This window comes from Hyperoodon ampullatus (genome assembly GCF_949752795.1).
Source record: "Hyperoodon ampullatus genome assembly, chromosome: 4".
NCBI classification, from domain to species: Eukaryota; Metazoa; Chordata; class Mammalia; order Artiodactyla; family Ziphiidae; genus Hyperoodon; species Hyperoodon ampullatus.
Window position 1 is genome coordinate 64767709 of NC_136917.1, and position 11536 is coordinate 64779244.

Consider the following 11536-nt stretch of genomic DNA (forward strand, 5'->3'; position numbering starts at 1 on the left):
TTTACTATACTTCACTTTCCAGAGAGCTTCACAAGGTAATGTGTAGGGAATGTGGGAGTTTGGGAGGGCAGAGGGAACTGGATCTGAGAGGAAATGAGAGAGGTCATTGATTGCCACAGAGAGAGAGATTGGTCATGTCATCTACAATGTGACCACCCTTTACAGCAGCCCATAAATCTTCAGTAAAATCATGAGCCGCTTGGTGTGATGGGATTTCTGGTGGGCACATGAAAGGGGAATGCAACTTCATATCCAGGTGTGGCCTGGGGCAGGAAACTAAGAGGAATTAAACCACTAAAAGAGTAGAGTAGTCTTTGAATTACCCCAGACCCTGGATATCGAAGCCAGGTTTACCCAATTCTCTAAGTGCACTGAAGCCTCTAGGTGACAACTGGGTTACGGTTTTAATGTCAGGGAAAAAGAAGGAAACCACAAAAGATTTCACCAATAGCAGCCTGATTAAATAACCTGTTATTAAATTAAATCTAGCAAACTATCAATACAAGTTATAATCCTGATCCTTCACAGGATGGGGCTTCTGTGCTTTATCTGCAGTTGGCCTGGTGAAATGGAGCAGTGAGGAATTTCAAAACTCTTAGATGTTCTTTAGACTCTAAGACTTCTAGTCTATATTTGCTTCTTTGGAATCAAATTTCCCTGGAACTTTATTTCAATGGGCTATTTTCTTACCATACTGATTCATATACCTTCAAGCTCTTAGATGGTGGGAGCAGGGATTTCTGTGACCTCTAGCCCACATTAAGGCAAATTTGGCTTTGAGGGAGAATGGGAGAAATGGCAAGTACTTTGAAAAAAGTTGTCGAAAACAGAATGAAGGGACTTCCCTGGTGGCGCAGTGGTTAAGAATCTGCCTGCCAATGCAGAGGACATGGGTTCGATCCCTGGTGCAGGAATGATCCCATATGCCACGGAGCAACTAACCCCAAACGCCACAATTACTGAAGCCCGCGAGCCACAACTACTGAAGCCTGCGTGCCTAGAGCCCATGCTCCGCAACAAGAGAAGCCACCGCAATGAGAAGCCCGCGCACCACAACAAAGAGCAGCCCCCACTCGCTGCAACTAGAGGATGCCCTCGCGCAGCAACGAAGACCCAACGCAGCCAAAAATAAAATAATTTTTTTAAAAAAGAAGAAAATCAGAGATATAATTTAAAAACAACCCCACTTTCTAAATGCAATAAGTATCTTCATGTAAAAATTCTTGGGATTAAAATTCACTTTGAGGGAGTTCCCCGGAGGCCTAGTGGTTAGGATTTCAGGCTTTCACTGCTGTGGCCCGGGTTCAATCCCTGGTCGGGGAACTGAGATCCCGCAAGCTGCGCAGCACAGCCAAAAAGGAAAAAAAAAAATCACTTTGAGGATTTATCAATGATAAAAAGCCCTTCGTATGGATGCTAACCAGACTTACTGGGGTGATCATTAGCACTATATAAAAATACAAATCATTATGTTGTACACCTGAAAGTAATATGTGTCAATTATACCTCCCAAAAAAAGCCCTTCATGACATCTATTTTTAAATGGATTCATGAAACTTCACTGAAGAAAATAGAAAAGAGACAGAATAGTTAGTTTTTTTGTTTGTTTGTTTGTTTGACCATGACAGGTGCCTTGCAGGATCTCAGTTCCCCAGCCAGGGATTGAACCCAGGCCATGGCAGTGAAAGCGCTGAATCCTAACCACTAGACCACAGGGAACTTCCAACAGTTAGTATTTTTAAAATGCAGAGACAGGGCATAAATGTTTTGTCACAAAAATAATCCTGGTTCAACATGTAATGAATGGAAAGGTATAATACCTAAAATGGAGATTTACAAATGCTGGTAATACTTGGAAATTTGAAGCAACTCTTAACAATGTCTAGAGTTGATTCAAATTTTCCAAATTCTCAAAAGATTGCTAAAAACCAGATGGTGTAAAAAGAAAAACTTTATAGCAAATTTACCCATGGCAAGTACAAGAAAAGGATCTGTTGACAACTCCAGAGCCGTCTTGAACTTGAACTGGTGCTATACAAAGTGCTTCTCACAAAAAATGTAAGTGCTCTTAGGATGTACCTGCTTTTTTTAGAAAGAGGCTATCTTGCCACTCTTACTCATAAAAAAAAGTGTAATTACTATTTTCTTTTTTGCTTTAGACACCACATAAACTGAATCTTGATTTAGTATTTTTCTGATTAGCATTCTAATGAAAAATGATTTAGAGGTATTTATTTTTAAGTATTTTGGCCAGTTTGGGTTTTTTCACTAGTAGCACTAGTAACCTGGAAAAAAATTTTAAAAGCTTTTATTAGTTGTTTTATCTATCACAGAAAGGAGTGTTGGGTACGGTAAAATATTACTCACTTCATATTTTTTAAACCTTAAGATATACATTCATAGACAATACTAAATTTTTACAAATGTTTAATCTATATACACATAATGACCTAAAAGTAAATTCTGTGTTTTTCCATATTTTTTACATTTACCAGAAGTAAAACTTTTCTTTAAAAGTCAAAAACTTAAGAAATAATTGTGTCTAGAAATAATTGTGCCACAACTATGAGTTTGTGTGCCACATCAACTAAATCCCACATGCTGCAGCTAAGACCCGACACAGCTAAATAAATAAATAAATAAATAAATAAATAAATAAATAAATAAATAAATAAATAAATAAATAAATAAATAAATAAATAAAATTCTCCAGAAACATTGTCCATGATATTTTAAAATGTATTAGAATTAGTTAAGTTTCAGTTGTGGGACTTCCCTGGTGGTGCAGTGGTTAAGAATCTGCCTGCCAATGCAGGGGACACGGGTTCGAGCCTTGGTCCAGAAAGATCCCACATGCCGCGGAGCAGCTAAGCCCGTGTGCCAAAACTACTGAGCCTGTGCTCTAGAGCTCACGAGCCGCAATTACTGAAGCCCACCGGCCCACGCACCGCAACGAAGAGTAGCCCCTGCTCGCTGCAGCTAGAGAAAGCCTGCGCACAGCAACGAAGACCCAACATAGCCAAGAATAAATAAATAAATTTATTTTTTTAAAATAAAACCTCAGACATCTCTATCTGTAGATAGTGGAAAGTAATATGCATTGTTTTCTCAATCTCTATTTTAAGTTTTTCCACAGTGAAAATGGATCATTTGTGTTTTAATAAAGGCAGGAGGGGTGTGGTTTCAAGATTCGAACTCAAACCGGGATAAAGTCATTTTTGCATCAGGACCCACATCGCAGAAAAGGTACACTAGAGTGGGTGGGCAGCCAGAGACATTCGATGAATGAGGGTAAGTCTGGAAGAAATATTAGATCATCATTCCGAATTTCACATGAACTTTAATAAATCAACCATCATATATCTGACCTTGCAATTAAAATGTTTGCATTTAGAGCACAGAAGTTTATCATCCTCACCAGAAAAGGGAGAGGGAAAGAGAGCTGAGATGGGTATCTTCATTTCAGCTAGTTTCCTTTGTTTTTGCTATATGACATTTCTATTTTTTTTTAATATTTAAATATTTATTTATTTATTTTTGCTGCGCTGGGTCTTAGTTGTAGCACACAGGATCTTTTTTTCTTTTTTTTAACATCTTTATTAGAGTATAATTGCTTTACAATGGTGTTTTAGTCTCTGCTTTATAACAAAGTGAATCAGTTATACATATACATATGTTCCCATATCTCTTCCCTCTTGCGTCTCCCTCCCTCCCACCCTCCCTATCCCACCCCTCTATGTGGTCACAAAGCACTGAGCTGATCTCCCCACACAGGATCTTTTAATTGTGACACGTGAACTCCTAGTTGTGGCATGCATGCAGGATCTAGTTCCCTGACCAGGGGTCGAACCTGGGACACCTGCATTGGGAGCACGGAGTCTTACCCACTGGCCCACCAGGGAAGTGCCTATATGACATTTCTAAATGTTTGGCCACCTGTAGGCCTTTGTAAAACACGTTACCTCTCCCACTGTTGTCCACTTGTGAAAAATTTTACATGGAAGGATCTTATGAAGAGGTCCTATTATAGGATATAATATACAGCTTTTGTTTTTTCTGCTCAGCATTCATTCCTTAAAGTATTCCTCTGATCTTCATTCTGGTGGCTTGCTAACTGTGGGGTCCCACCCCCCACCAGAGGGATGGGCACATCTCACTAAGAAGCCAAGCAAACTCCTACAAGGGAACTTCACTGTTGAGATGAGGCACACAGGTACCACAGGGGGTTGGACCTGATCATCTGCTGGCAATTGCCTAAAGAGGTAGCACACAAGCTCCTGTGACTAAGATCTGGACTTTTCTGGTTCAAGGCCTTCTCAAGGCTGTACGTCCTCTTTCTAAATTATGAGCCAGCCAATAAACTACCAATAAATTCTTTGTTTATTTAGCCAAAGTTTTGTTTGTGTTTCTTGCAATTGAATACTAAAAGATATAAGGGAATTCGTTCTATATTATCTCAAAATACAGTCATCCCTCAGTATCCTCAGGGAATTGGTTCCAGGACACTTCCCAATGCCCCTGAAAAATCCATGGATGCTCAAGTTCCTTATACAAACCAGTGCAGTATTTGCATAAAACCTACACACATCCTCCTGTGTACTTTAAATCATTTCTAGATTACTTGTAATACCTAATACAATGTAAATGCTATATAAATATATACATTTATATACATTTATATAAATGTATACATTTATACATGTATAAATGTATACATTTATATAAATGTAAATGATATATAAATATAGCATTGTAAATACATGTAAATACTATGTAAACAGTTGCCAGTGCAAATTCAAGTTTTGCTTTTTGGAACTTTCTGGAATTTTTTTCCCAAATATTTTCGTTCTATGGTTGATTGAATCCATAGATACCCAACCTGCAGATAAGGAGGGCTGACTATAAACAATACTGGCTAGAGGGGAAGGAGAGTTGTGTAATGGAAAAAGCTCAGGGCAGTGGGCCTTGGATAAATCACTTAACAAAGAGATCTGAGTCTCAGTCCCTTAATTTGTAAAACGGGGATCCTCTGGGGGCAAGGCACAGAAACTTGACTTGAACCATCTTAGTCACAAAAGAGATTTACTGAAGGAAGGCTGTGATAACCCAAAGAATCAAAGGAAAAGGCAATCAAGTCTAGGTAGGTCTTTTTCTGTCTCTCTTCTCTACTTCTCTCAGCATGTCAACTTCCGTTTCTCCTAAACCAGCAAATCCTGGACTCAAAAGCACACAGCTTTATATCACAGCAAGACATGTCATCAAGGCCCAAGGACCCAAGCAGCTGTGTCTGAAGATGAGAGAATACGATACAATTTTTGAGTATTTAGGTTTCAAGCCCCCTTGGAAAGTGGAAATAATTGAGGAAGGCAGCTCTTAGCCCACTCCAGGGAGCTTTAGGCACCACTCTCACCCACAAGCCCGGAGGTGGATGGAAGGGCCATCCTGTTTTTCATTTGGAGAACCAGAGCCTCATATCCACAGAGGCCCAAATGGCTTTCCACCAGTCCCCTTGCATGGCCACTCCCCTTTACAAAACAAATGGTCTCCCTGCTCTGAACCTCTCCCTTACTTAGCCAAGTTAGTCAAATTCTCTTATCCTACTGGAAGGAGAAGAGCTCTTTTTGTGGTACGCAAAGGCATATGAAGGAAGAACCCACATTTGATTTTGCACCAGGGTCCAATTTTACAGCACTTTTTCCTGAATAGTTGCAACAACTAGTTGTAAAACATAATGAAAGGGCAAAAACCTTAAAAGTTGGTGGATCCGTTCTCTCCCCTCTTCTGATCCTGGTGGAGCTAGTTTCCATTGTGGTTAGTCTCACAGTCTTATGAAAACACATTCACCAACTTCTGGTGCAGGATTGTAACAGGGAAGAATTAAATCAGACTCCATGTTGGATCTGTTTCTTTGACTTTAACCTTTGCTCTCTGTTGCTTTTGTTATTATAATCATACATAATGACCTGCCACAGGGAACCCTGCCCCTCTGCCTGAATGTTAAAGTGCTTTTGTTCAGGTCACAGGGAGACAATCTGACCCTGCCCACCTGTGAATGGCTGCAGAAAAGAAGAATTTAACACATCCCCTTCCCGATGCTGGCCAAGCCAGATAAAACTAATGGCCTTTTTACTAAATTTACTTCCTCACCTCCTCTCTGTTCTATAAAAGAAACTGGCATCCAGACCCCAATAAGCTGGTTTTTGGGGGACCCTAGTCTGCAGTCTTCTTGGTCTGCTGCCTTTCCGAATACAGTCGCTGTTCCTTGCCTCAACACCTCATCTCCCGATTTATTGGCATGCCGTGTGGCCAGCAGAGTGAGCTTGGACTCGGTAACAGGATCAGCTACATAATATATATAGGGCCCAGTACAAAATTAAAATGTGAGACTCCCTGTTCAAAAGTTATTAAGAATTTCAAGACAGCAATAGCAAAGCATTAAGCCAAGTGTGGGACTTTTCTAAGCACAGGTTCCTGTGGAGTGTATCGTTTCCTTGCTCATGAGGTGGCAAGCTATGTTCTGTGCAGCTCTCTAACCACAGATGCTCATGAACCGGTCAGCGGCAGGGCAGGAAACAACCATCTTGACCAAAAGCAACCCAGTTCAGAAAGATGCAAATCTCCCTCCAGCACATCCATCCTTTTACATCCACCTTTCCCCCATATCTTTTTTTTTTTTAGTCAAAAGTTCATAGCTTCATTTATAACAACCAACAACTGGGCATGCTCTATGGCACATCAACAAGTTAATGGATAAGCAAGTTGTCGAATAACAATAAAGTTGAGTACAAGTTAGCATTAAACTATCTATAATTGTAATAAATTAGGTGGATCTCAATATGATTGAGTGAAAAAAGCATTGTTAAAAAGAACACTGTATTATTCCATTCATATAAATTTTAACCCATTGCAAAGTATCTACAGTGACAAAAAGCTGATCAGTGGTTTCTGAAGGATGGTGACAGAGGGGTGGTAATCAGGAATTACAGTGTTTCATTAAGAAACTTTTGATGGTGGGCTTCCCTGGTGACGCAGTGGTTGAGAGTCCGCCTGCTGATGCAGGGGACATGGGTTCGTGCCCCGGTCCGGGAGGATCCCACATGCCGCGGAGCGGCTGGGCCCATGAGCCATGGCCGCGGAGCCTGTGCTCTGCAACGGGAGAGGCCACAACAGTGAGAGGCCCGCGTACGGCAAAAAAAAAAAAAAAAAACTTTTGGTGGTGATAGATATGTTCATGATCATGATTGTGGTGATGATTTCAGCCTTATAAAAAGCTTATATAAAATATTTTATAAATATCAAATCTCATCTTCATACACTATAAATATATGCAAGTTATTGTATACCAAACCTCAATAAAGCTTTAAAAAAGTGTATTGTCCCAAAATGAATATATCATGGAAAATAAATACCACATAATAAAATGTACCTTTTGTCTATATCTCCTACTGTTTTCTAACATTGAGTTATGAAATAAATCCAACTTTGTTTCACAGCAACATAGTGTCAATTAAAATCATTAGCTGAGGTAAGGTTTAATTCTCAAAACCAGTCTTTCAATTTCAGTTTCTTTTTCTTTTTTTGTTTTTTAATTTTTTTTTATTGGGGTATAGTTGTTTTACAATGTTGTGTTAGTTTCTGCTGTTCAGCGATGTGAAGTAGAGTTCCCTGTGCTGTATAGCAGGTTCTTATTAGTTATCTGTTTTATACATATTAGTGTATATGTGTCAATCCCAATCTCCCAATTCATCCCACCACCCCACCTTTCCCCCACATCTTACATAACTATAAGACACTTTGGTGGAAGCTTTCCTAGGGTAAAAGAATAGTCTGCTTAAGTCTTAGTAAAGTGTTCATTTTTTTCCTTTTTTTTGATTGATGTATAGTTGATATACAATATTATATGTTACAGGTGTACAGTATAGTGATTCACAAATTTTAAAGGTTATATTCCATTTATACTTATTATAAAGTATTTGCTATATTCCTCCTGTTGTACAGTATATCTTTTTTTGGGGGGGACGCTGTGTTGTGTCTTCGTTGCTGCACGCGGGCTATCTCTAGTTGTGGCGAGTGGGGGCTACTCTTCGTTGCAGCGTGCAGGCTTCTCATTGCGGTGGCTTCTGTTGTGGAGCACGGGCTCTAGCATGGGCTTCAGTAGTTGCAGCACGCAGCCTCAGTAGTTGTGGCTCACGGGCTTAGTTGCTCCGAGGCGTGTGGGATCTTTCCAGCCCAGGGATCGAACCCATGTCCCCTGCATTGGCAGGTGGATTCTTAACCACTGGGACCACTAGGGAAGTCCCGTACAATATATCCTTGTAGCAAACCTAATAGTTTGTGCCTCTTAATCCCCTACCTCTATCTTGCCCTTCCCCCCTTCCCTCCTAAAGTGTTCATTTTTGCCAGCTAGAAATTACTTTCAGCTTTCACAAGAGTTTTAAATTTTTTTCAGCTTCTACCCATTAAGGTTTACAGTACTTAGTGTCTGACTTTTAGCCTGAGCCCTCTGGACAAAGTTGAGAGTCCCTCAAGTCCATGGGCCTCAATGGGAAAGAGCTACATTGGCTTGATCTTGCTGTTGAAAAAAAGATTTTTTTTTTTTTTTTTGGCTGTGTCGGGTCTTAGTTGCAGCGTGCGGGCTTAGTTGCCCTGAATGTGGGATCTTAGTTCCCCAACCAGGGATTGAACCCTCATCCCCTGAATTGGAAGGTGGATTCTTAACCACTGGACCACCAGAGAAGTCCTGAAAAACCAAAATATTATTGTATTGTGTGTGTGTGTGTGTGTGTGTGTGTGTATCTGGCCCCTGTATCTAGATGCTTTCAGTTAACTCTTGTAGGTTTTCCAGGTGTGCAAACCAAATCATCACAAAAAATATCATTTGCTTCCTCCTTTCTATTTGTTATATCTTATTCTGTCTCTTGCCATTTTACATTTGCTGTAGTGCAATTTCTTTCTTCCTTTTTTTTTTTTTTTGTTAAAGCTCTTCCTGAGCCATTTGTTTCCTTTTTATAAAATTTATTTATTTATTTATTTTAGCTGCTCTGGGTCTTCGTTGTGGCACGAGGGCTCTTCATTGCAGCCCACAGGCTTCTCTAGTTGTGGAGCATGGGCTGTAGAGAGCAAGGGCTCAGTAGTTGAGGCATGCGTGCTTAGTTGCGGTATGTGGGATCTTAGTTCCCCGACCGGGGTTGAACCCGGGCCCCCTGCATTGGGAGTGGGGAGTCTTAACCACTGGACCACCAGGGAAGTCCCTGCAGTGCAATTTCTTTTAAAATTAGCTGACAAATGGGAATTCCCTGGCGGTCCAGGGCCAGGGTTTGATCCCAGGTCAGGGAATTAAGATCCTGCAAGCCGCACAGTGTGACCAAAAAAAAAAAAAAATTTTTTTAAAGTTACCTGACAAATACATCTTAATATTTTGTGGAAAACTTGAAAGTTTGTGAATAAAGTTCATCTAGAAAAATAAATACCTAGGAGCAATAAAGAAAACTGAGGAAAAGAAGAATATTTAGGAGGGACTTGCCCTACCAGATATCAAAATATTCTATAAAATTATGGAAATTAAAGCAATACAAATCCTGGCACAAACAGATCTTTGGAAGAAAACAGAATGTCCAAACAAATTAAATTTGTACATATTTAGTTATGAGGGAGTGGCATTTCAAGTCAATAAAGAAGTGATAGGGCTTCCCTGGTGGCGCAGTGGTTGAGAATCCGCCTGCTGATGCAGGGGACAGGGGTTCGTGCCCTGGTCCGGGAGGATCCCACATGCCACGGAGCGGCTGGACCCATGAGCCATGACCGCTGAGCCTGCACGTCCGGAGCCTGTGCTCCATGACGGGAGAGGCCACAACAGTGAGAGGCCCGCGTACTGCAAAAAAAAAAAAAAAATATATATATATATATATATATATATATATATATATATATATAGCCATAGGGACTTCCCTGGTGGTCCAGTGGCTAAGATTCTGCGCTCCCAATGCAGGGGGCCTGAGTTCGATCCCTGGTTAGGGAACTAGATCCCGCATGCATGCCGCAACTAGGAAGTCCGCGTGTTGCAACTAAGACCGGGGCAGCCTAAATAAATAAATATTTTTTTAAAAAGAGCAAAATGTATAACCTATCAAAATTAAAAATACACATGTACTTTGACCCAGCACTTTTACTTCTAGGAAGTCATGTTACAGAAACATGGGTGAGTGCTTAAAAATCTATTCATTCCATCTTTGTGTTAAATGATCTAATTGTTCAACAACAGGATACTGGTTGGATAAATTGTGGAATATCCATGTAATCCATATAACATAATACATGAAAAGAATGAATTGGATCTGCATGTGCTGATATGGGAAAAGATGTCCATAAACACAGTGAGGAATGAACAAAGCAAGCTGAGGAACAGAACAGAGAGTAAGATTCCACTTTTTAAGGAACAAGATGTGCACAAGGTTGCATGACATCACCTTCTCTAACTCCCATTGCTGAATCACTCTTTACCCCTTATGCTAAATTATTTTTCTTTAGACTATTCACGCACGTTGGACATTGCGTTTGTTCATTGTCTGTAGAAAGCTCCATGTGTACAATGAATTTATTTGTTCAATGCTCTGCCTTCAGTTCCTCAAACATTTTAATTGAAAAACATAAATTTAAAAAAAAATGGAGACAGAAACATACATACATATATATATTTCAAAAAGTTATCTAGGGGCTTCCCTGGTGGCGCAGTGGTTGAGAGTCTGCCTGCCGATGCAGGGGACAGTCGGGTTCGTGCCCCGGTCCGGGAGAATCCCACGTGCTGCGGAGCGGCTAGGCCCGTGAGCCATGGCCGCTGAGCCTGCGCGTCCGGAGCCTGTGCTCCGCAACGAGAGAAAAAAAGTTATCTATACGCAGACCTACTAGAGAATGGACTTGAGGACACGGGGAGGGGGAAGGGAAAGATGGGACAAAGTGAGAGAGTGGCATGGCCATATATACACCACCAAATGTAAAACCCATAGCTAGTGGGAAGCAGCCGCATGGCACAGGGAGATCAGCTCAGTGCTTTGTGACCACCTAGAGGGGTGGGATAGGGAGGGTGGGAGGGAGGGAGACGCAAGAGGGAGGGGATATGGGGATATATGTATATGTATAGCTGATTCACTTTGTTTTAAAGCAGAAACGGACACACCATTGTAAAGCAATTATACTCCAATAAAGATGTTAAAAAAAGTTATCTATATTTCAAATACTGGATTTAAGAGAATAAATTTCCACGACTGCCACTAAATACTAAAATATCCTTTAAGAATTAATATTTGTATAATCTTTTTCCAGTTGAAAAAGCAGCTTTACCTATATAGCCTTATAACATCATTATGAAAAACAAAAATATAAACAACATATATTTGCATTTTATAGTTTGCTAAAGTCATTCTTTTTCAATTGATGGTCCCAATCTTGTTGAACTCATTCCTTTTTATTTTGCTATCCAAACTACTTCTAGTGTCCTGAACAATGCAGTTTTATTCATTTATATATATATATTCATTTG